At 41.1% G+C, this 21830-nt stretch overlaps 1 long non-coding RNA gene across 1 annotated transcript; it reads left to right on the top strand.

The window, feature by feature from the left end:
* The first annotated feature begins 1891 nt into the window (after positions 1-1891).
* LOC140684684 (uncharacterized) lies at positions 1892-21214 on the top strand. The gene is made up of 3 exons (XR_012057325.1): positions 1892-2018; positions 18394-18514; positions 21079-21214. It is a non-coding gene; the product is annotated as an uncharacterized lncRNA (long non-coding RNA).
* The last annotated feature ends 616 nt before the right edge of the window (positions 21215-21830 follow it).

Genomic DNA, 21830 nt, shown 5'->3' with positions numbered 1-21830 from the left:
TGGTTCCTGGGTTTGTTTTTATATGGAGGCTGTTTGATGATCTAAACAGTACTTCACTTTTTATCTGTGTATCTTTGAAGAAGCTTTATACCGCATTTCTAAACAGAAACTTTATTTGCAGCTGACAGGATTAGGAGAGAGTTTCAAAGATTTTCCTTTTACTGAAAGTAAGCACATCTGCTTATTTCCTTTTTTTGCAGTTTTGAGGAGTGTGTTTTAGCTGTATTTAAAGTTATGCTGAAGCAAATACATCAAAGTGAGTTAACATCAATCATGTATTAAAATGGGCTGGCTTGAAAAGAAATGGCTTTTGACAGGAAATTTTTTGCTTTCTTTCAGTTTCTCTTTACACTGTCAACTTTTCTTCTTTTCAGGCTAATAGCTGCGGTTGCTATCCCTCAGCTTTGTTTCCTGGTGTGGAACAGCTGTCTCAGTGTCTCTGTACTGCCTGTGCTTAGACAAACCTTACAGATATGAAAATCTTCAGGCCTTCAGAATGAAAACAGCTTTTCTTAGTCATTTTCTGAGCATTTTTCTGTGGTCTCTTAGGCTAACTTAGAACAGAATAATATTTTTTACCATTGGATCAATTAACAGACAGTTGATTTTTTGGAGGATATTTCTTGGAAAAAAAATCACAAAAATACAATCCTGTAACACAGGGGAGCTTCTGCATTTCTGCAGAATTTCACCCCCCCTCCCATAACTTGTATTTCAATTATGTATTCTGTAATCCTCAGAAAAATTTCTTTTTTTTAGTGTGTATTTTGCCTCAAGAACACCCTGAGGGCTTTAATTACAGCTAAATTTTTGTGTTTGCAACTCTTAGTTCACTCTGTCACTTAGTGACAGGTAACTGTGTTTACTGTGTGCACATTTGTTGGAAGGGAAAATGTATTTGCCATCTTGAGTTACTAACATTTTCTTACTTCTTCTTTCAACAAAGTATTTGCAAAGGGTGGCAGATGCCTTTCAAGTGGACAGCAACAGGTATGGAACTTCTTGGGAACTCACACATGCCAGGAAAAGAAATTTTTTCTGAACAGTTCACCTGAATTAGTTCTGAAAGCTTTGCTGTGCTGTTGGAATGTGAGGATATGAAATCACATAGGCTAAACAGGAGTGCCCCTATTAGGAGATTCTGTCTATATTTCATTACTTTTAAAAGTACTTTGACTCTTGTGTCTCTTCAGCAAAATTTGTTTTGGGAGGTAGACGATACAGCAGCAACCTAAATTCCAGCAGTGTATGAGAAGCCTCGGGAGTACAGGGACATAAGGGTGCTCTGCAACAGCTGAGGCATTTGTAAAGTATTTTATTTGTTCTGCTTTCATCAAGCTTTACTTTTCACTGTTAAGTGCTTGGAGAGACTGTGGTGTGGGTAAGAGAAAGTATATAGTCAATAGATTTCTGAAGTCTCATTTTGCTTAAAAATACTGAATATAGCTTAGTTTTATTTCATATTTGTGAACTATTCCAGCTGTACTCCTAAGAAATGTTCAGTGTTTTTGGTCGTGTTTTACACATAAAATCTTCTTTAACATCACTGTTGAACAAGTAATTCCAATATCTATTTGTCAGTTCATTTTTTTGTTCCCAAAGGATTACTGTTTCACGCTTACTGTGAGTGGGTAGGAGTAAGACTGACAAGCCCCAAAAGAATAGATTATTTTCAGTGAGGCAGTAATAATGAAATCTATTTGATTGTGCCTGTTTCTTTATAATGACTTTTCCCCCACATCTGCTGTATTCATGGACTAAATGCTAATTCAATGCAGGGCTTCCACAGCAGCTTCTCTTTTGCAGTAGATAAAGATATTTAAGAGACACAAAATCTAGTGAGGACCCTTGTACTTCTTTCCTCTCATGTGTGTGTAACCAGTTTCGCTATTGTTTTTCTGCTTCAAAGAACTGCTTTAGATTTTTCTGTTCAGCTACTGCAGTGAGCTTTTCAAAGAACTTCAGTTTTATTTGATTTATTTTTGATATGGTCTTCAGTGGATTCAATTCTGGAATGAGTAAGTGTTTTTTGAATCTTTGCCTCCATGAATTCTCACTTTCTTGCATGGCAAAGTAAGCTGCTCTGCTCTTTTTGAGAGTGGAAGGGAAGACAATACCTGTGTCAACATCCCTTATGACTGAGGTGTCAAATAAATTACTTGAGTATTACTTTTTTAGGTGTTTTCTTTTGATTCCATGGCAGACTACGAATTGGAGGACAGAGCTTCACAAAATGCATTTGTAGAATTGATATTGGTGGTCCTTAGAGATGAGATTTGCACTAGTAGTGTTAACTGTAGAGTTGGAAGTATAAGTAAGTAATTTATGATTGCCAGGATTTTGTTGTACCTAGATGGTGGAAGTGCCACTTAAATGGCTTTCCAATACACATACTTTCTGTAATCTTAGAAATCTTAATGTAAGAAGTTGGAATCTAATAAAGCAGATAGTCTTGCTCAACAATGCTGAAGAACCTAGGTGAAAACCTTAAATACAAATGGAAAGAGAAGCTTCTATTTACTTCATTTGGCATGCTGTCACTTTTTCTTTTTTTTTTTTTTCTCTTCTGTGTGTAATTCTCTTCCTATTTGACATATGGGTCAAATCTGTGTAAGTGCATCCCACTTACAGGGTGGTGGCTGTCTTTTATTGTATTTCAGGGCTAGGGGGAGGGCAAGAATGAGGAAGGGATGGGTTCAGCATTCACCCCACACAATTGCTTCCTTCTGCATCTGTTTGCACAGAGCTGTGTTCCTACAGCACCTCAGTCCTAAACTCACAGGAGGGGTCTGAGAAGCACTTGATATCCTGGCATGATGCAAAAGCTGTTAAATGCAGGATCATCTTTTTCTCTTAGCAATTTATTGCTTCTGGAAAGTGGGTTTTCTGGATTAAGCTTCACTTCACAAGAGCTATTTTGGCTGTGTTAAAGCAATGCCCCTCAGGATTATTTTGCACAAGGATCAAGTGTAAGATCAGCTCTCTGATAAAATCATATTAGAATTAAGTTATTTAATGGAGTGGAAACAGTTCAAAAGTAGGATTTCAGCCAGCATGATTACAGCCTGTATTGGCATCAGTGCAGCTGCAGAAGTAGCAAAGCTGAGAGCTTGGCCAGCGAGGAGGGTCTTGGCTTGGGGTGATGCTGTGCTTCTTGGACAGTGGAGAAAGCTGTGCTTTCGTGAAAAATCTTGCTTTATCCTTCTGCACTTGCCTGCTCCACTTCTGTTTTATGGTTGTTGAGTGTCTGAATGCCTGAGGTTGGCAAGGGAGATGTATAGTCATATAGTAACAGACTCGGGAACTGGTCTGCTGGCTTCAAACCAGAGTTCTTCCATTTCCCAGAATTTTGCTTAGTTGTGAGAGGAGTTGCTCAACTACCAATGACTGTACCATTTTGTTTCTGCAGTCTGAGAGAGGAGCAGAGAAAGAAGGAAGGGAGCAGAATAAATTTATTATAAGCTACTCCCTTGCTACAGTGTCTGTAGTGTGGACAGGGTATGAAAGCATTGTGTTTTCAGAGCCTGAGCTGGAATAACAATCAGTGTGAGCAGTAATGTAAGCCCATGAGATGGTTTACCATATTTAATACTTTTAAACATCAGGACCTACCCTTCAGAGTGGGCTTTGCTGACACTTGAGGCTTTAAGCTTTCTCAGATGTGGGTCACTGGTCTCTTGCAGTGTACAATCATGCACTGTCAGTGTGTGAAGAGGAGGTTTGCAGCCTTGCTGTTTTCCAGTTCTCCGTGTCTCTAGCAGCAGGACTAGCAGAGTAACTGCTCAGGTCTTTGTTCCTGAAGGCAAATTGCTGACTGGTAACAATTATCACTCTTCTGTAAGGGGAAAGTTCAACTTCAAAGTGTTCAAATTGTGATGTTAATATTTGAATGTTAGGTCTTTCTCCACCTCTTGTGGTAACAGTCAGGATGGAGAGATGGAATTGGTGAGGGTACCAGAGAGAGTAAGCTGCATCCTGCTCTGATCCCACAGTAAGCACACTGATTAAAGAGAAATCTAGGGTTTGCTGCTAGAGTTTGCTCCAACTTAGTTGCCCCAGGATGTGTATAAAGAGCTTAGAGAAAATGGATTGTGCTTTTTAAAGATTACTGATGTTTTAGCTCCTAAATGATATCAGGTCTTTGAGTTTATGAGAGATTAAGATTTGGAGGGGTTAATTTGCTTTTCCCTCAGAGACTTCTAACATAGATATTAAGAAATTAAGGCATTTCTGTGATAAGTGCCCTCTAAAGGAAGGTACTCCAGCATGAAGTAAATATAATGCATGAGAAGCTGGGGCAGAAAGTATTACGTGTAAGCTACTAGAAGCTGGATTTATCTTTGGCAGGGCTGGGAGAATGTACGAGGTGGGTGGGTTCAGAGTGCAACAATGAACTCCTGGCACAGCCAAATTTAGAGACTCATCCTCTCTGAGTCACTTTTGTACACTGTTATTCACCCAGGGAGCTATTTCAAGCATTTGGTCTTTGTTTAAAACACGTACCACATAAAGTAGGCTAGGTCCTGGTATATGAAAGAGTGATTTGCTGTAGAGCTTCCAGATCCAGCCGTCACAGACTTGTCTTTGCTGTGCCATCAGGAATTGTAAACTGGAGATTTTGATAGAGTTACTTGAAAATAGAGGAAATTCTCAGTTCTTATACTTCAATCACATGTATTAATCTGCATGGGAGCATTTTGGCCACATGTGCTATGAACTTTTAGTTCTCTTAGTCTCCTTGCCTGTGTTCCCATCACTCAGGCATGCAGTGCACGTCTCTCCATGCAAGCCATGCTCCCCTCACATCTCGTGTGTTTGCCAGATGTGAGCTTTCCAGGGACAAAAAATAAACATGGGTGGCCAATGGCTTTTGCATGAATGGAAGCAGGAGCAAAGGAGACAGAGACAAGGGATCTTTATTCTCAAGTGTTCTTGAAATGTAAATTTTTAAACTGCTTCTTCAGAACTCTACAAATCTATGCTCTGTAAAAAGACACAGATGAGGTTTCCTGATTTTCTTCGAGTAGTCTGTGCAGCCAGTGGGATGAGATGGACATAGAGGGCTCCAGGCAAGAGCACTTTCTCAGCTCCCACAGGCAAGCCCTTTGGCCTGAAAAAAAAATCCTCTTTTACTGAAAGTTAGGGCACATAGAAGAGTACACAGGCATGGCTTAATTCTTCTCTATTACTGACAAAAAGAGCATATGACTATGAACTTAACATGAATTAATTGATCCATATTAGTTGTTCAAATAGCAAAAGTAGGAAAAATGAGAAGTTCTTAGCTTGAACATAGTGGTATGGGAAATGCTCTGTTTTCCAACATTAGGTAGACATAATCTACCTGAAGTTACACAAACAGGAAAGAGTGAATGGACATCCCAGTATGTTTCCAAAATAGCTGTGCAGGTGTTCTTGAAATGTTTTTTGAGCAAATAAATGGATCTGTTCTTGGCAAGCTGTTTCCATTTTTATTTACAGTATCAAGGGAACAAAGGTACATTAATGTACTGCTATAGCAGCATTCAAATGCTGGGAATCAGAAGCTCAAAATAAATAAAGAGAGATTATATTGCAGCGGAGAGGAAAACTTTAGAGCCATTGAGGCAACAGAAATATTCCCTGCATGGAGTATTTTATGACCAGAACCCTGAGATGGCACTTGAGGAATGTCATCAAAATACCACAGCCTGAAGATTTTTTTTTTTTTTTGACATAATTTTAACTCTCTTTAAAGAGAGCTTCTAGTTGCAAACTTTATTCCTGAAGGGTCTTTTCTTTACATACAACCAAAATGAGAGATTTCATTGAAAACATGTATTCAGAAATAAAGCCAAACTACCAACCTAGTCAAGGTTCTTTAGCTGATATGCCCCCACATGCAATGCTGTAATACCTGCCCAGTGTCATGCTTGGCATGAAAATTCCAGGGTAAATTCTGCTAATCTAGCAGACAAAAAGTAGTCAAGTACAGGAACAGGTATATTTTTGACAGGTTTCATGAAGTACTGACACTGATTGCATCTGTGGGTGCAGGTTGCCAATGCAAGGATTAATTTCAGCTAGAACAAGCTTTTTCACACAGCTTCAACATGTCCTTTGCTTGTGGGTACATAAGAACTTGCAGGTAAGAAGTTTGCAAAATACTTGGGCCTAAAGTGCTAATTTATCTGTTTCCTTAAAAACAGTGAGACCACAGAGGCCAAGGGTTGAGAAAGCATAAGTCCACAATTCTGGTGTCTGGGACAAGCTTCACACTTTGGGTCAATATGACGATTGTTGAATGAAAAGATGCTCATCTCAAAGGATGCTGAAATCTCACCTGGCTCTTACACTTGGGAATTAAAGACACTCTTTCCTTGAGGATTGGAGCAAATGGACCTTTTCTGTCTTGCTAACTAAGAAATCCAACCACAGCTCCTTGTTTTTTTTTTCTTGTGGATCTGTGGGAGCAGGATGGCAACTGCAGAGTAGCACCACGGATGGATGGATGTGCCAAGCAGAGCACTGAGACAGAGCAAAGCCCCTGGAAGAGGGAAGGCTGATACCACACTCTTTCATCCATGGCACTGATCAAGGCTGGTTTCTTACACCCTTTTTATTTGCTTGGGTTTTTATTGTTTCTTCTTTTTAATTGGGAAATGAAAGAAGCTAGTACAGTTCTTGAACAATGTAAATAATTAGAACTGTAGAAATGACAAGTGAACAGTTCTTTCTTTCAAGAAATAGTAGAAATACACAATCTGAGTGTTTAAATGTAAAGAAACTCTGGTTGACAAAGTGTAGGAGATCTGCAGTAAGAAAATCTTGTTCTTTTTTTCTGGAAATGCCCTTACAGAGTTATTTGGTATCTGTAGATAATGGAGTAAGATATGCACAAAGTAAAACTGCAGTTCCTTGCTAATGCAAAGGAAATTGGTCTCATCAGGCTGATTTTTTTTCTTTTTTTGCTTCACAAATAAATGTTAGAGAAGGGTACTCATGTATTTGTTGTAAGTAACTCAATTATACAGAAGCAGAATTTATATTTCTTTTACAAATATTCCCATCTGCTTTTGCCCTTTTGTTTTTGATGGGCTTATCTCCAAGCTGAAGATTTTATGTGCAGCATGCTGTATTGTAGTGCTGCTTCTTTACTTCAAAGGCAAGCCAAGGAAGCTCTTTTGGACTGAATATCTTCCACAGAAAATCTGCTTATGGTAAAAACTTACAGCAAACTTTACTAGATTTTTATCTTTTCCTTTTAAATGTCTAAGAAGTGATGAGTGTTTGTTGCTAATTATAAGAATGTTTTCCTCTCACTATTGAAGCGCGCAGATTTTAAAGAAAAAAGACTGCTAAAGAAAACTGATTTGGGATTCAGTTTCATTTGTAGAAGGAAAGAAATAAGTTTGTGGGTTTGATTTTTTGGGTTTTTGTTTGTTGGGATTTTTTTCTTTAATAATGGAACCAAGTGGATGTATACAAAGCAAAGTTATAAATCTTAATCCATAGGAAATGAGTTTAGAAAAAGTGCAAGGCAGTGGTATTGAGTGAGCAAGTGCATTGCATATCATGGTCTATCCATGATATTAAATGTCTTATTTCAATCCAATTGCCAAGCTGTAATGCAGAGTGAAATACACTGATTATGTCAGAAGTTAACAGATCCTCTGTCCTCCATTTCTGTTCTAAGGGGCTGAATTCCCAGAAGACATCTCTGCTTTCTCATATTTGGCCAGTTGAAACAATAAGAATTTATAAGGCCATTAATTGGAGCCCCTGCATTCTCCCACTCCAACTTTGGTTTACTCGTTGTTTCCTTGCCAACAGTTGTTAGATAAGTTTAATTCATTAATTTTTGCCTTTGCTGTGCTGCCTGCTTTGTGTGTTGCTTGGTGCAATGTCTCGTGGTCCAAGCAGAGCACTGCTAAGCCATGGCACTTCTCCATCCCTTGTGCCAGCTTCTTTCTTGAACCCAGTATTTTCCTAAACGCCTGTGGTCTGCTGGTAAAGTGATTACAGAGATGCCTGCAGTCCTTCCTCACTGTTTTATGGAACATTTCACTGCTTCTCTTGGATTCCTGGAAGTTGGTTGAAGATACAGAGCTTCTTTCTGTGTTCCCACCTGGCTTGAGTTCAGCATGTTGATAGCCCTCTGTGTAAAGTGAACCTTGATAAAGAGAATAGTCTTCCTTTTCATCTACCTTTCCAACTGCCTAAGTTTTGAATTATGAATGTTTTTCTGTGTAGTAGAGTGGTGTGGGAAGGGAGAAAATAGTCCAACAACACAGCCAATACCATTGGCAAAAAAAAAATGCTACTTAAATGTGAAGCGTGGTTTCTTCATGGCATGCTTCTCCAGGCTCCAGTTCCTCTCTCTTCATGCCTCCTTCAGTTCAGAAATAAATATATTCAAACCAAATGCCAAAATAGAACTTTCCTTTTTAGACTATCTGTAAATTCAGAACTGTCTAAAGACTTGAACAGGTAGTGGACAAAGAGCTTTGCACAGTGTCAATTTTGTATTTATTTGTCATTCAGGAAATTATTTGAAGGTGTGTTAAAACTCCTTGAACTGAACTGCTGCCCTCTGCAAGCTGGAGTGCATTATGTTTTGGTTAAATGATAACACATGAAGCTCAAAGAAGGCCCTCTGAATATGTAATGTTGCTTTTTGTCCTCATTTTCATGAGAATTTGGGGCAGAAGGCTACAAGAATTCTCATATTCACTAAACTTAAACCAAGAATAATAACAGCATAAAAAAATGCTTATAATTTAGGAGTGAGTTTTGGACAGTCCTACAATAGTCTCCTGTCTGCTAAGCTTCTGGTAATTTATTCTGCTATCTTGGGTATGTGTTGCATAAATATACTACAATAGCATTATTTGATTTATTTGGTGGTTACTTAAGGCTGCTCACAGGAATAATCTTAAACTCTGATAAATAGAGACTAAATATCCATAATTTTGAAACAATTGAAGTGTATGAACTATGAAATAGTGAGATATGTTTTGGGGCCATGCCTGCAAAATGCTGAGTTTCTGCACATTTGACTTAAATTCTGGGAAATGACCTTTCTCAATTTAATTTCATGATCTCTGTGTTCTGTAAACTCTCTTCTGTAATATGCTGGGGAGGTCAAAATGCTTAAACTAGTTATAAAAGTATGAGCAAACAGACAGTAAGGAAAAAAAGGCTTTGTCTTATCTATGTACTTTTTATCTGGTGAGTAGAAGTTGGTGATAAAGTAGTGCCTTTACCCTCTGTCAGCCATCCTGTGCCCAAAATTGAATCATTCAGATGCTTGTTAAAACCAGGATGGGGTCTGGATAACAGAAATTAGGGCAGAAATAAAGCCGCAAAAATACTTCCAACATAAAACTTAAGGTACAGTTATAGGACTCAAGTCAAGCAATATGGTCATATTTGTACAGTGTGCATTTGTCCACATGCACCTAAAAATGTCATGAATAATACTTGCATACTCATATTTTTAAGGTGGAAGTTGCAATTTACAACCTGGGAGAGGATGAAGTAGTGTCTGGCAATAGAGCAGCGCTCGCACAGCCTTTCATCTAAGTGCGTCAAAGCATTTGATGGGAAAACTGTGGCTCGGAACTGATTTGTTCATTCCATTTGGCAGCAAATCTGGGAAGAAGCTGCAGAGTCTCGATTTCCAGCCTTGGCCATGGCCCCTGGCTGAGTGACTCAATTGCCAGCGAGCGGCCGCGGTTGCTGCGAGCGCTTCCCAGCAGCGCGGCCGGGGCTGAGCCTGGGGCTGAGCCTGGGCCTGGGGCTGAGCCTGGGCCTGGGGCTGAGCCTGGGCCTGGGGCTGAGCCTGGGCCTGGGGCTGAGCCTGGGCCTGGGGCTGAGCCTGGGCCTGGGGCTGAGCCTGGGCCTGGGGCTGAGCCTGGGCCTGGGGCTGAGCCTGGGCCTGGGGCTGAGCCTGAGCCTGGGGCTGAGCCTGAGCCTGGGGCTGAGCCTGAGCCTGGGGCTGAGCCTGGGCCTGGGGCTGAGCCTGGGCCTGGGGCTGAGCCTGAGCCTGGGGCTGAGCCTGAGCCTGGGGCTGAGCCTGGGCCTGGGGCTGGGCCCGGGCCTGAGCCTGGGGCTGGTCCTGGGCTGGGGCTGGTCCTGGGCTGGGGCTGAGCCTGGGCTGGGCTGGGCTGGTCCTGGGCAGGGACCGCTTTGAACAGCAGACACAGCCTCTGCCAGCTCCGTCTGCAGAGCAAGGAAAAAAAGACAAAACTTTCCCAACCGGCTGATGTTTGGTGTGGGATCTCTTTCCTGGTGCTATTCTGTTACTTTCTAAAAATGTCTTCTGGTATGAGCCCAAAATCAGCCAGGCTGCAGGAGCCAAGGGCGGCAGCAGCCAAAGCGATGCCGTGGGAGCATCTCTTCCTTCCCTGGTCAGCAGAGCCTCCACCTCCCTGCTCTGTGCTCAGCCTCTCCTGTACCTGCTCTGCCTTCTAATGAAATGCTACCTCTGACTCTCGTAAATTTGAATGTTAATATAGTGTTCTAATACACGATGGGGCTGATTATTTGGTTAACGTTTTCCTAGATGGTGGTTGAATGTGCCATTTCCATATGGTGTATGGTTGTGAGTATGAAGTTACCTGGAGAGGTGTGACCCCTTTTCTAAGCCTTTCTGGTAATTATTTGGATAAGAGAAAATAACTGTTACTTCCCAAAAGTAAAATATCATCATGTTTCTTTGAAATTATTTACTGTTTCAAATATTGAAACCCTATTATTTTTAATATCTTAATGCCTTACCAAAGTGCTCAAGTATTTCAGGTGACCACTGGCATATATGTTTAGTTGTACATTTTCAAAACCAGGTCAAAAAAATAATACAGAATTTAAAACTATATTTAAAAAAAAATTGCACAGACCCATGTCTTGAAGTTTCTTAACAAGAGGCAAGTGAATTTTCATCAGCTCTAATTTGATGGATTTGTCTACTCAGTCAAGTCAGAAAAATTTAAATGGAAACTTGGTATACTTCAGTAGTGCATTAACCAATTGTGTGGTTTGTAGGCTTCAGAAAAAAATGCAAAAAGGAAAAATTATGCACATTTTACTCCTTAAACCTGTAAAATCTTGGGCTATTATGTTTTATAAATATTCATTGTTAATTTACTTTCTTTACCTGCTCTGGAAGTAAAGATTTTAAGCTGCTGACTAATAGAATGTGAAATCGTTGTGTTACTTCGTAAGTTCTCTGTTGGCAAAGTTCAGTTGTTTCGTGTAACTTTATTGTCAAAGGAAGTCATTATCAGAAGAGCCAATTTCTTTGTGAGTAAAGCCATTTTGAATTTTTTTGTTGGCTTTTGATTTTATGGGTGTGGCAGATCAGAAAATACAACTGCAATTTTTTTCTGACTTGAGATTTTTGATGTCATCTTCTATGGGAGCTGAAAAGTTACAGTTTTGAGCCTTTTCATGCTGTGGGATTTCCTTTCTAGTTGTGGTAAATGGGAAGAGTGTTTTCAAAAAAAATAGCTGGAAAATAAGGGAATTCCTAAACTGGCCTTAAAGACTAATCCAGAAAAAAAACTATCTTGTTTGGTGGTTACTTAATGTTTTGCTCCTTCTAAATGCACCAAAGGAGCACGTGAAGGGTGAAGAACATTTTTACTTATAAGAATGGAAAACGTAGCAAGTAACTTTATTTATCATGGGATGTCTGTGGTTGGTAGTAATGAGTCAGGTTAAAGCAGACTGATGGGGCAAGGGGAAGGGCTTTCTTTCCAGAGAAAGCAGAGTGTTGGAAATGGGAAGGTGCACGGAGTGGCTCTGGTGCCACGTGTCAGCACTGCTTCACCAGCGATACCCTGGTTATCCTACAGCACTTTGCAACCACAGCTGGGCTGTCAGCTGGGTAGCTCATGCAGTGTTTATCCTGAAAGGGCATTCTTGGCCAGGGATCAATGCAGATCTGGCAGTCCCAGATAGTTTTGAAAGAACCAAGCAGTGCTGGAGAGCTGAGCTTTTGTCCCATCAGTGGAAATGTGGAGCTGAAGAGCAGGTACAGTCTGTGCTTTGGGCTGTGGGTGGGTGCAGGGAGACCTCTTTGTTTCATGGCTCTGCTTTGCCTCGACAGCCATCCTCACTGCAGGAGCACAGGAGGAGGTGTGGATGCAAGAGCTGGGGCTGCTGTGCCCCTGCCAGGGCATCTGCTTCCTCTGTCACCTGTTCAGCTTCACTGGGCTCGGGTGACAAGCCTGGGAAGCAACAACAGAAATGTCCTGTTGCCATTTTTAGTCCTGACTGACATTTATAGCATCAGGCACAGAGGATGCTCCTCAGCTCTCAGTGAATGAGGCATCTAAATCAAGAGCTGTATGGCTGCTAATAAAGGAGCTGCTTACTCATCAGATCTTGCATCCTCAGGAATTTTTCACATCTCTGGTCAGGTTTCATTTTGTTCATGTATGGAAAATATATATCCATCAAGGAAGACACTATGAAGGACAAATAAGTGTGTGTAGTATATTTTTTTTTGAATTGCCATTTGGATGGAGGTGCTTTCAGAAATGGCTTTTTAACTGGAAGACTGTTTCAGAGCTGAAGTGATTCAGAGGAAGAATAAAGCCTGTGAAACTCACTTCAAGCAGAGGTGGAAAAAAGCAGTAATTTGTCTCTTGCTCCATTGTATAATTCAACTGTAGGTTAGAAGTACTTTCAGCTGCAGATCCAGGTCCTCTAAAAGCACCTTCTACAGAGAACAGATTTTTCCATGTGCTGGAAAAGGGGTGTTGTCCCCTGTGTCTGCAGCTATGAGGAGGATGCTCAGCTTGAAGGCTTGTGCCAAAGCTTGTTCCTGAGGACAGAGACCATGAGCCCTGGCTGCTGCCAGGCTCTCCCCACACCACTGGAGCCTCAGCCTCCTGCAGAGAGGCACTGGGAGCTGGGAAATGGAAACCAGGCCATGGGTGCTTTTGGCAACATCCATCTCTCTTTTTATAAGACAGCATACCTGGGTTTTGCTATCCATCACTTCCTCCCTCCCAGAACAGAACAAATATTTGTCCTGAATCTCTATCTCCTAGTATTTGGAAATCTGATCTGATGGTGTGAGGGTATAAGAACTGGGCAGGGAATAAAGAGGAATATTTCTGTTAAAGATTAAAGCTGCAGCAGAAGAGGAAAGTAGCTTTTAAATTTTTTTTTTCTCCCTCCTTCTCCTCCTCAGAAACCAAATCCAGTAAAATTACCATTTCAGGAAATGCACAGATTTGCTTAAAAAATTTCCTTCTGCTTCAACGTATTTTCTTTGTTGGCTTGTCTCTGGAATTCATCTGCATTCATTGTGTCAGCAGTCACTATAGCCTCAGCACTACTGTAAAAGTTTCCAGGGGATTTTATTAATTTTACCTCTTGTGTTATGCTGATGCCTAATCAATGAATTGATTGTGGCTAGAAAGATTTCAGAAATTTGACTTTGTTTGCCAGTGCATGGTAATTTCTGATCTAAACTCTGATATTGTTAAGGGAAACTGGTGGCTCCTACAGGCTTTATTGGACAGATGTATATGAATGCTGATTATGCTATTTATTGTGTAGATCTCAACTGACTGCATGCTAATCAGCTTCTTTTTCCTTAGCTAGCCTGGAGTTGCTTTTCTAGCAGTTTCTACTTTCCTCATTGCCTCACCACGTATGTACTTTCTCTCTTATTCTTTTATTCTGCACAGATGCTCTGTTGATGTTCTTTGAACACAGGCAGGGAAAAGCCCCTTGTCATAAATATATTTTTTTTTTCACCCCTCTTTGGCAGTGAAGCATTTGGCCACGTCTTCATGTTCTCTTCCTACCAGTATTGCTTCCAGATGTTGTCTTTGTGCTTTTTTCTTGTTTGTGTTTGGATTGTCACTTGATCATTAGCACTCTGTTTTTGAGAGGAAAGCCTTTGACTTGGTAGCAAGCAGACATGAACCCAAGCCACAACTGTCTGACCTCAGCTTCCTCTGTTTGAGGTTGTGTTTGGATTTAAGATCTTGGTTTGGCCTATGGCAACAGTCAAACCCAGCCACAAAGTGCATTTCTGGATTCAGAGGTGGATTTTACCAATGATCCAAGACTACCCAGCTTATTGCGTTATGTTGACTATGTGTAGAGTCAAATTCTGTTGCTAAAGATTGAACCCCTTTCCTTTTGTTTGGAACACTGCTATGGGCAGCTTGCATCTTCAGAGGAATTAAATAACCTGAAACTCTGTGCTTGATGTGATTTTGTTCTTGAGGGCCATAAATATCAGTATCATATATTAGTGAGACCATCTCTTCCCAATGACCCTGGCACAGACCTGAGCTGTGCTGCTCTGGTAAGAAGAATTGGAGCTCAGGTTCTTCTTGCAGCTGCCTCAAACACCTTTTCCTTCCCATTGCTCCTAGAGGAGTCTTGGGGGAGTCAACCTTGTTGGAGTGACAGATGTGACAGTGCTGGGTCTTTGCAGAGAGAATTATTAATTACCAATGTAAGTATCAAAACATGCTATATTTAATCTATGTTCCTTATAGCTCTCACTACTCATGAATCAAGCACAAGAAAAGGAGAATGCTCTTTTCTCACGTAGCCCAGGTAGTCCCATCCTGTCTCCTGGCTGCTGCTTCTGGCATGAAGAAATCAAATATTAGCTTCCCAGTGTTTAAGTAGTGTCTGTGTTTTGTGAATCACTGATTTTGGAGTGTTTCCTACCTCCTTCTGGTGGGGAATTTGCTCCTTTACCCCATCCTTGGAAGTGGAAGATTAGCTGGAAACCAGCTTAACTGTGTGCCACCCCCAAATGAATGTAGCCACAGTTCAGAATGCTGATAGGCCCCAAATTCAGCCTGGTACAGAAATGGGGACCTGCAGTCCCCAAGTGACAAAACATGGGAAGATTCACACAAGTGACAAAGACTAAACTTTGTTATAACAAGGCTGAGTCAGACAAATTCACCCCATCCTAGGCAAGGGAGAAGTCTTCATCAAATTTCAAGCAAAAATTATTTGTGTCTGGCATTCCTCAAGACTGAAGCTCTCGACTGTCAGGCAAAGGATGAAAAAAAAATTTCACTCTACTATTAAAAACTGCTGAAGAAATTGAAGAGTTACTTTTGTTCCAGCAAACTTCATGGATCTCTTCCCCTCCCTTGCCTGGGGGAAAGTCAGCATAAATACCATCTTGTAAACTGTGGTTGATCTGGCAAGATGCAGATGTTTGTTCCTATGGAATAATTTCCTATCCAGCAGTCTTGTTCCAAAAGTAGTCCAGAAGTGATTAAATCTGGAGAACAATGTTACATTTACACGATCCACACGAATTCAGCTCATCAGTGGTTACTCCTTCTCAGCTGGAAAGAAGCAACTAATGCCCAGATTTCTCTTGCTGTGGTGGAAGTGTGAAGGAGCTGAAGGGCTCTCCCTTTTTTCAGCCCACAGGAGGGCAACATCGAGCTGCAGCTGAAACAGGCTTTGCCAGAGCAGGTGTACAGTTTGCTAATATAAGAATCAATGAATTGAAACGAATGAGCTAATTTAGTGGTATTCTAGACCATGGCTATTTAGTGGTATGTCAGTCTGCATCCTCTCTGTCTTTGGTTGTATTTTTGGTTAATCTGTAATTACTCTAAATTCCTTTTGTCATCTGTAGCCAACAACATATGATGTGAAGAATAAGACAAAGTTGTTTACTTGGGTACAGTCCTGTTTTTTTTTTTTTTTTTTTCTTCCCCTTTCAAACTGTATTGCACACTTAAGTGTTGTGTTGAGGAAAATGGGCTACAATTTTGAGTTGTGGCATTCTCTAAGAGCACGTGTATGTTAAAGGCTGTGTTACACAGATTGCAGGCTGAGAGCTGCACAATACTGATGGCATGAAGCTCCGTTATTTCAGCAATGTACCAGCTTTGGTGTTAATGCAGCTGGCTTGCAGTAGGAGTGTAGCAAAGGCAGCAGCACAAAGTGTTTGTTTTGCAATAACCTGCAGTCTCCAGGAATGCTGATCACACTCTGGAGTGAGGTGCTTTGGGAGGCTGAGAAGCCTGAATCTAGAGGAGCTGAAACATGGAGCAGATCTGCCAGATCCCAAGAGGCTGGGAAAGCAGATCAGACAGAGCTTGGCACTCGGGCTTTCAGTCTCTGGATTACATTATATTTGCAGGTTTATAGAACTATAGAATATGCTATGTTGGAAGAGACCTGTCAGGATCATTGATTAACAGGTGAGTAATGGGAGAGAGGACTTGTGATTGCAACCAAGACTTCACAAACTTTTCTTCTGCTGTATCCCTTTGGCTGGCAAAGCTGGTTTTGCCAGGGGAATTACCTGATCTCTCAGGGTCTTTTCTCCAAGGGGGGATGGAGACCCAGATGGAGGCTGTGATACACCAGGCACTAATAACTAATAATTTTTGTTTCTAACCAAAACTATCTGGAGGGATAAACAAGGTAAAGTGACTTAGTAAAGGTGATGTCTTCTATTAGACTGACTAATCCACAGTCAGGGTGAGGGAGGTTTCAGGTTTTATATGGATGTTAGTGGTATGGTAAAAATGTCTTCATTCAGGTGCTTTGACATTGCAGATAGGCAGTATATTGCCAATTAAAACAAAATTTATAGTTTGGAAACTCCCCCTTCCCCAGAAATATAAGCTAAAACCATCACTGAAATGGAAAACCAGGACTCTCTAACAAGGGATGGATTTTTGTGCCAAGTTCCATGGTTCTGCAAGGGGATAATACTTGAATTTCCTTTTTAGTGTTCAAATCAGGAAATGATCTAGTCTTCTCCCCAGCCCTCTTTTTTCTTCTGTGTTTGGTTTTTTTTTGTTGTTTTTTTTTACCCCAGGAGCTCCTGAAGTATATTGGCATATACTAAAACAACATTGATAGGACATTAGAGATGATGGATTGGTGTGTAAAGGATACTTTCTAGTATTTTATTACAAAAGCAATTGTTTGGATGTGTATCACTTCTAGTTTAGCCAGAGGCAGTTATGTAGTTTCATATAGCCAGTAAGATTAACTCTCTGTGAATTGACATTTTGGGAAGCTATCAATCTTGCAAGGACTCAAAAAAAAATTCAAGTAGAAGAACAGGCTTTTGTCCATTTTTCTCTTTATCAGCAAATGCCATTTTTGGGTCCTTGGGAGCTAGAATTGCTCCAAATCATTATTCTTTAATGAAGGAAAGAAGAAGTCAGTCTGGAAATTATTTGGCCTTCAAACCTACTCTGTTATGCTCCTGTTATTCTCAAACAACAGCTTTGTTTGTCTGTGCAGTCCTGGCCTTGCCAGTGAGAAGTGGTCTTTGGATGCATTAGTTCAACTGATTATCAGCAAAGGGTGTAATTACTAAGGGATACTAAGGGATCAATCATCATGATCTCTTAAGGGCTAGTAATAAAAAAGCTTAGTGTTTTTATGTAAAGTTCAGTTATGCTAATGAAAGTTTAAAGAAACCCAGATGAGTTTTAAGTCTCTTAAGACTTACTTCTTAAAAGTAATTGTAGTTTCTACAAGTGCATTTGACTTGTTTTTGATAGCTTATGTGGGATCTAGGCGTTTGTCCCACTTACATTTTACCTCTTCCTCCTGGTTTGTCAAAATGTTTTGGGGGCAAGATGCTCCATGCATGGTTACAGTGAGAAGGCTGCTCTATAAAGAGCAGTCAGGCAGGTCAAATCCAGGGCAAAAAGAGGCCAAAATAAGCACCTAAAGGTGGGCAGATGTAAATATACAGGTGTGGCCATGCTATGGATGGGCAGGAGGAGGGCTCAGGCCTGTGCCAGCACAGCATCTTCTCTGCCCATGGGAGTCCCCACAGCAGAGGCAGCTCCAGGGCTTGGTCAGGCTTGGTCTACCATGGCAGAGAATTGCTCCCACAGTGGGCACAGCAATCCCAGGTTCCCTTCCAGACCTTGGTGCACAGGTGGAAAGCCAAGGGTAGCATAGCAAGAGTAGGTAAGACACAAGTAGGTAAGACACTGTTTTCAATGAGTTCTTCTGCCCTGACTTGCCTCAAACAGAGGTGCCACAATTTTCTCAATTTTTCTCTCCATCTACAAATTCCCTTCTCATGCCACCTCTAATCCCAGTTATTCAACCCCCTTTTTCTCCTCCTGGAGCACTCTAGAAACCCCTTCTGATGAGTAATTTCACAATCTTTCTGGTGCCTGTGACTCCCCCAACCCTGCACTGCTGCATTGCTGTGGCAGCCCCAGGAGAGCCTTTGCTCCAAAAAGCTTAAAGTATTTGGACTGGATCCACTTATAGCACAGGTTTCTACATTAAACAGCGTCAAATGGCAAAATCTAGAGAAAAAACTGACACTGGGGAAAGAGACAGGATATAGGGCGGTTACAGGGGTTAATATTTTTGCAACATAAATGTAAAAGACTGTTATTTTTTACTCCATAGCCTTGCTAAATCAAGCTTCAGATAGCATAAAGCATTGAACAATGATGGCAACCTCTTGGACAGGCTGCACACATCCCACCACTTAGCATGGTGTGCAATAGTTTTCTGCTACCAAGTACTGGTGAGTGCTTTCTGGCTTGGTCTGATATTTTTCAATTGAAAAATATGATTTCAAAGTGGAGCATGTGTTTTTGCATGCATGTAGCTGTGTTTGTGTATAAACTCACTGATTCAATTAGTTCCTCAGCCCCTGGGCCCTGGGTGTGAGTGCCAGGACAAGGCTGTGACTGGCTGCTGCCGGGACCTGCCGGAGCAGCTGCGGATGTGGCAGAAATCCACACAGCTGCAGTGCCTGCCTTGGCCAGGGCCTGCACAGCCTGTGCCTAGGGCACTGCAGTAAATAAAAAGAGTAAAGATGAACTGATGTTTCCCAATTCTGTCACTGAAAAATTTGTTTGACACACCTACACTCACATGCACACACACAAATCCTTCTAAAAAGGATGTGCTCTGCATGCACTGTATCCTCTGTATGTAATCCCTTAGACAGCTAGCTGTTGAAAACTCATAAATTATTTTAAATTTATTCTCTAGCAGTGACTTCCTACTGTGGAGGAGGAGTCAGGGACTTTACAAAGTGTTCTGGGATTTGTACTGACTGTAGGCAGAACCTGGGAAGGGCTGGGGGAATTGGGGAATAAAGCAGGTCTGTGGGAGGCTCAGGAGGGCAGGTGGGTCAGCACAGAACCTTGTGGCAGCCAGTGAGGGTAAGAAGCAGAGTTTTTGCAGCTAAAAAGCACATCCCCAACTACAGGCACAGGCAGTTGCCATAATTTCTGACAAGCAGAGACTGACATTGTTCCACTGTGTCCTATAAACCTTTCCAAAGCATGAGCCTCTCTGAGGGGAGTGGGGACAGGGACAGGAACAGCCCCTGGTGATGCTCTGAGCTTGCTGCCAGCTCTGTCACTGTGCTAGCATGACACTTCTGGGTGAGTCAGTCCTGCAGATAAACAAGTACATTTGTGTGAGCCCTGTGCTGCACTCATGGGGTCAGATGGCTTTTGGATCAGCTCAGGTGTGACCTCCAGGCCATGGGCATGGTGAGCACAAGTTGGTTCCAAGTGTCATGGGTGAGTGAAAGACAATTTGTATATTGAACTGTAAAAAAAAAATGGGAAGCTCTCAGGTGGGTGCAAACACCTTAATTCTCCTGAAGTGCATGGTGATTGTCTCCTCAAAACCTCTTACTGTAGAGTTTAGGACTTAGCATGTCGTGGTGAATGTAATTCTAAATTCCAGGAATTCTTAACTTCTTAACAGCACTAAGGAATTAAATTCTAAAGCTCTGGATCATCAGCATGAGAGAAAGACTGCATCTTAACTTTGTAGAGTTCAGGGCCAGTTTCCATCTCTGCACTAGTGAAAATTTCTTTAAGCAGAGGTTTTAGGTGGTTTAAATAACGTGTCAGAGGAGCAGAGTTGTATGCATGAATATGGACATGATTGATGAGTGGGTGGAGAATAACTATTACTTTGATGTTTAATATTACAGGCTAGCAGGAACCAGAGACGGATGTTTTCATTACATTTTCTGTCTTCAAAAGATGGTAAATTAAGGGTGGTCCTGGGTAGCAAGGTGCTTTTCAAAAAGAGCAGGGGAATAGCACTGAAATTGATGTATTAGTCATTCCTCTCTTTGTCCTCTGAAAAATGAAAATGCTGCATGCTGGATTATGGAACTCTGCTGATGGTGCCATTTGTCATGAAAAACTGTGCTTGCTTTCTGCATCACCTTTTTAAATAATTGATACCTACTCTAAGATCTAAACTCACAGTATTTGTGTGCTGATAGAAAATAAAACCTCCAATAGAGAGCCACAGATAATAAATTGACCTTTTCTTATGCTTTTTCTACCAATATTTTAAGCAAAATTGTCATATCTGGAGAAAATGTTTATGAAAACCTTTAAAAGTGAGCAGTCAAGGAGCTGATATATCTGGAAACAGTAATTACAAGGAGCATGTGATGCTACTATTTGGGGGCTTTACAAGGTCTTATTAGTTCAAAACATCTAGGGAGAAATAGTGATTTTAAAAAAAATAGATACAATAAAGGTAAGGAAAGAAGGAAGCTACTACTTAAAGTAAAGTATCAGATAATCTAAGTTTTTTGAATATTTATCTACCTAATTGCGAAGAGCAATTCTCTGTCCTAGCAAATATAGATACATCAGTGCTGTCTGTGCTCCCAACTGTGAAACTGGAGGCAGGAACCATTAGGGCCACCAATACACCAATGCTGCTGGTGTAAAGCCTTGTGCTGGTGTCTGGGTCCTCTGGGAATTCCTCTAACCAATGGGAGCAGTGACCAGGAGTCAGTTCTTGACTGCAGGATCACTTATTTGGTGCCAAGCTCTCTTATCAAACAAGGGATCCATAAGCCTCTAAGCTGGTGTCCTTTTTTGCTGGACACAATCAATACCACAGTCACAAACCCAGTGTCCTTCAAGAGCTGGAAAGGTCAAAGGCTTTTGATTTGAGCTGACGGGACCCTTTTCCCTTAGGAATTCTACAAGCAGAAGTACCTGACTTTAGAAAGCTATCCTAGATTTTTTTTGTTGTTTCTAAGTTGTTTCATAGTTCATATAACTAAGTATTTCTCTTTCATTTCTTCCTAAAGAGAACTTCTGCCAAATTTCATCAGAGGTGGAAACCTTGAGTTCAGTTTATGGAGAAACTGAGCAACACCAATGCTGGCACTGAGCTCTGGCAGAGGTGTTCAGCTCTGTTTTGAAAGGGCCACCTCCAGGAGCAAGAGGCAAGTTCAACAACATAATATTTTCCAGTTTTCTCTGAGTGTTGATGATTTTCATGCTTTCAAAATTTATTTCATAAAGCCAGAGAAGGAAATAACACCACCAAATGTCAGAACATTCTGTTTGCAGCCAGGTCTCCTTGGGTATGGCTGGCCTGCATTTTCCACATTGCAGCTATCTCAACTAAAGAGAGCTATTCTGACTGTCCTAACAGTGGAATGGTTTTCAGCAAACACTTTAAAAATACCTGAAAAAGTACAAGCAGAGTGCATGGATTGCTAGCAGCTCTAAGTGCATATTAGAGGAATTTATATTAAAATTCTGTCAGCACATATTTGGATGAAGGCTAAAATCCTCATTGAACTAAGCAGCAGAAAGTGCTGCATATTAGTTTTAGTTTAGTGGTAGGAATCTAGTGACCTTCCTCCTCAAAGGAAAAGTAATTTAAGTGTACCTACAGGAAGAAACTGCTAATTCTGGTTCTTTTATTAAAGGACTAAACATCCATTTCTTAAATTTTAAGAATTAATGAGTATTTTTCCTGTTAATTTCCTTAGCAATCATACCTTCTCTCTGCTTGCTGCCTTCTACATAGATTTATATGGCAGACATTCACCA

The sequence above is a fragment of the Taeniopygia guttata genome, chromosome 9 (assembly GCF_048771995.1).
Source record: "Taeniopygia guttata chromosome 9, bTaeGut7.mat, whole genome shotgun sequence".
In the NCBI taxonomy this organism is placed as follows: Eukaryota; Metazoa; Chordata; class Aves; order Passeriformes; family Estrildidae; genus Taeniopygia; species Taeniopygia guttata.
Note: the sequence above shows the minus strand (reverse complement) of the source record. Positions and strands in the feature narration are given on the sequence as shown.